We start from the raw sequence: 4,346 nt of genomic DNA, 5'->3' as shown, positions 1-4,346 counted from the left end.
TGGACGTCTCAGGCTCTGCACACTCTTGGATTGCATCCTACCTGGCAGGTCTCTCCTACCGGGTGGTGTGGAGAGGATCTGTGTCTGCACCACATACTTTCATTACTGGTGTCCCCCAGGTCTCAGTTCTAGGCCCCCTCTTCTTCTCTGTCGATTACACCAAGTCATCAGCTCCGTTCAATATCCTCACATGTTCTCCTATCACTGCTATGAGGATGGACTCTCTCTTCTCTCTTACACCAAGTCACTCAGCTCCGTCATAATCCTCACATGGCTCTTCCTATCATTGCTATGAGGATGGACCTCTCCTCTTCTCTCATACACAAGTCACTCGCTCGTTCATATCCTTCACATGTATCTCCTATCACTGCTATGAGGATGGACCTCTCCTCTTCTCTCTATACACCAAGTTCACGCGCTCCAATCATTCCTCACATGGGTCTCTCCTATCACTGCTAATGAGGATACACCAAACTACTTTTCTCCTTCCCCCCTTCGTGACATCCAGTGGTGATGACACACACTCTATCTCAGAATGGATGTCACTCCCACACCTTCAAGCTAACCCTCGACCAAAATGGAGCAGGTCTCCCTCCGTGGAAGGTCTTGCCTGCTCCAAGACCTCTCCACATGGGTTGACAACTCCTCGGTGTCCCTCCCAGAGTGCGAGTAGGGAGGAGAGGGTGGAGGTGGGAGAGAGGAGAGATGGGGGGGGTTAGGTGGGGGGTGGAATAGGGAGAGAGGGGGGTGGAGTGGGAGAGAGAGAGGGGGGGTTGAGGTGGGGGCGTTGTGAGGTAGGGAGGAGGGGGTGGAGGTGGGAGAGAGAGAGAGAGGGGGGTTGAGGTAGGAGAGAGGGATGGGTGACGGTAGAGGAGAGGGGGGTTGGCGGGTGGAGGAGGGAGGGGAGGGGGGAGGTGCGGAGAGAGAGAGAGGGGGGTTGAGTGGGTCGGGTGGAGGTGGAGGTTAGGGAGGGGAGGTGGGCGATGGAGAGAGGGGGGGTTGATGTGGGGGGTTGGAGTAGGGAGGGAGGGGGGTGGAGGTGGGAGAGAGGGAGGGGGGTAAAGTAGGGGGTGGGGTAGGGAGGAGTGGGGTGGAGTGGAGAGAGGGGGTAAGGTGTGAGGTGGCGGTAGAGGAGTGGGGTGGGGTGGGAGAGAGGGGGGGTAAGGTGTGCGGTCGGCAGTTGGAAGGGAAGGGTGGAGGTGGGAGAGAGGGGGGTAAGGTGGTGCGGTGCGGTTAGGGAGGGAGGGGGTGGAGGTGCTATGATATTTCTGCAGGACTATACAGTCTGTATTTATGTTCTCCTGTTCTACATTAGAAAGAACACGTTGTTCAGGGACTTTCGTGCAGTTGTATCTGGAGAGTTCGATGATGTCATACTGCCACTCACAGTGACAGACAGGCCTTCTGTTTCTGTCTGCTCTGTCTCTCTCTCTCGTCGGGGGGAGGCTGGGTTCTAACTTCTGTTCTAAGTCTGTTAAAATTAAGTTTGTGCTTTAAAGTGATGTAACTACTTGGGGCCACATAAATATTTTCCCCTTCTCTTCGTCAGAGAAGGTACAGATTCATTTTTTAAAAATCTTCTTCACAGTCTGTCTTCCACTGTGACAGCTCAGGCTAGCTAATAGCTGAGGTAGGGGCGTTACGAGAGGCATGTGGATGCTGAGAGGGAAGGAGGGGGATGTAGGGATGAAAGGCTGTCTGAGTTCTGTGAGCTTTGAGCAGAGATCAACGCTGGAGTCTTCTGAACAACATGAAAGACAGAGAGAGAGTGAGAGGGAGCAGGGAGAGAGGAGAGAGAGAGAAAAGGAGAGAGGGGGGGAGGGGAAGAGAGAGAGAAAAGGGAGGGAGAGGGGGGAGGAGGGAAGAGAGAGAGGAAAAGGAGGAGAGGGGAGGAGGGGAAGAGAGTGGAGGAGAGAGGAGGGAGGGGAAGAGAGAGGAAAAGGAGGAGAGGGGGGAGGAGGGGAAGAAGAGTGGAGGGGAGAGGAAGTGAGGGAAAGAGAGAGATAAGGTGATGAAGGAGGAGAGGGAGAGAAGGAGAGAGAGAGAGGAGGAGAGAGAGAGAGAGAGAGAGAGAGAGGAGGGGAAGAGAGAGATAGAGAGAGGGAGAGAGAAAGAGAGAACGTATCAAGCATGGTCTACCAACCAAAGGACATCCAGCCAACTTGACACAACTGTGGGAAGCATTGGAGTCAACATGGGCCACCATCCCTGTGGAACGCTTTCAACACCTTGTAGAGTCCATGCCCCGACGAATTGAGGCTGTTCTGAGGGGATTGCAACACAATATTAGCAAGGTGTTCTTAATGTTTGGTACACTCAGAGTATATTTTGTATCTCGACATCTGCTACAGTGTGAGTTAAGATCAAAAGGCATGTGTTTGTACGTGTGAAAACAGGCGGAATGGATTCCATAAGAAACATTACTATGGCAACCCAACAACGGGAAATATCAAATATTGATGCAAAAATGCAACAGGCGGCCCATCCCCTGCATGAAACGTTACTATGGCAACCTCCAACAGGCGGCCCATCACCCTGCTGTGAAACGTTACTATGGCAACCTCCAACAGGCGGCCCATCGCCCTGCTGTGAAATGTTACTATGGCAACCTACAACAGGTGGCCCATCGCTCTGCTGTTATACGTTACTATGGCAACCTGTAACAGGCGGCCACTTCACCGGATGATTAAGTTAGYCAGGTGTGTCTGGGGGGTGATTACGGTCATCTATTGTATTTCATGAACACATGTGTACATGTCTAGACAATAGTGACCCATCCACTTACCTAGGTGTGGCTGGGGTGGTTATCGCATTTCCTTTCAAATGACCCATCAATTTAGTGTATCAGGTAAGCGTCATCTAATAATTATGAATTATTTATCAAATATTTCATCTGGAGACTTTCTGTTTTTGACATGGCTACTATGCAAGTAACCATTTCACTGTTACCGTTTACACCTTCTGTATCCTGCATATGTGCCAAATAAACATAGATGTTATTTGATATAGTGTGTGTTTACCAGAGACAGTACTGTGAAGAACAACAGGACCTGCACCCAAGTCAGTTTAGGATAAAGGCCAATGACTAGTTAAAGTTTATGTTTACCTGGAGTTTTCCCTTATTGTTGGCTACTACTTTCATCACTTTTAGTCTTGAAAGCATTGGTTGTTTACTAAACTACTCACTCTGTTAAGCACATGTGAATAAAGTGGTGGGTGTGGCTAAAGCTTAAGAGGGTGTTAATAATGCTGAATGGGTTGTAGACAAAGAAGAGCTCTCCAGTAGGTGTACCAAAACATTCAAGGGCCATTTTCTCAAAAGTGGGGTTACAAGTTTATCAACTTTCAAAGCAGACTGTTCAACTGTTCAGCAGACTCTTCAACTGTAGTGCATAGAATATACAATTTTCTAGCTCTGAGTCTCTAMAAAATGTTGCTACATAAGACCGAATCACAAATGTGATTTTCCTTTTTTGTATGTTACTTTCACACTATGAGGTCGAAATAACACTTTTAAATGATGAACATTATCGTAATGCCCTTTTTGTGTAAGAGCTGCCAGAAGAAAAAATGCTTGGAACATCAGCCTGTTCAAGTGGGATGGAACTTTTTGGCCCACATCATGACGTCACAATGTGATCTCATTACAATAGACCAATGACTGTTCATCTGGGTAACGGGATGGGCTCTAGATCATAATATCAGCCAATCAGGGCTATGTATGTAAATATCTTCAAATTTGTTTTCTAATGCCCACACGATCAGACTGAGCATTTTAAGGACCAAAAGAGGCTCAGGGAAATAAATGATAAAAAAATATAATTTTGAGTTATTTTCATTAAATAACATACAGTGATTTATTAGACCTACCGTAATTATAAATAAAACATTTAAATACTGAATTGGGGCATTAAACTGTTTTGCGGAGAAATGAAATGACTTATTTAATTGAAGAAGTTAGGTACCCTAACTCCAGCCCTAACCCTACCCCTTAACCCTAATCCTAACCCTAACCTTAAACCTTAACTCAACTATATAACATAAACTAGCTAACCCCTGATTATAGCGCCCTTATACCCTAACCTACTAACCTTAACCATTATATATCTTCAAACGCATTACACCACTCCTACACCCCCCTTACCCACCACTTACGACAAACTCACCTTTTAGACTCCTATTACCCTGTATTAACACACTTACACCACTTTAAACCTTAACCTTAAACCTTAAACCCAACCTTAACCCTAACCCTAACCCTACCTTAACCCTAAACCCAACCTTAACCCGAACCCTAAACCTTAACCCTAACCTAATAACCTGTTAACCATCAATACCCCTTAACC

Source organism: Salvelinus sp. IW2-2015, unplaced genomic scaffold (assembly GCF_002910315.2).
Source record: "Salvelinus sp. IW2-2015 unplaced genomic scaffold, ASM291031v2 Un_scaffold1235, whole genome shotgun sequence".
NCBI lineage: Eukaryota > Metazoa > Chordata > Actinopteri > Salmoniformes > Salmonidae > Salvelinus > Salvelinus sp. IW2-2015.
This window is presented reverse-complemented; position numbering follows the sequence as displayed.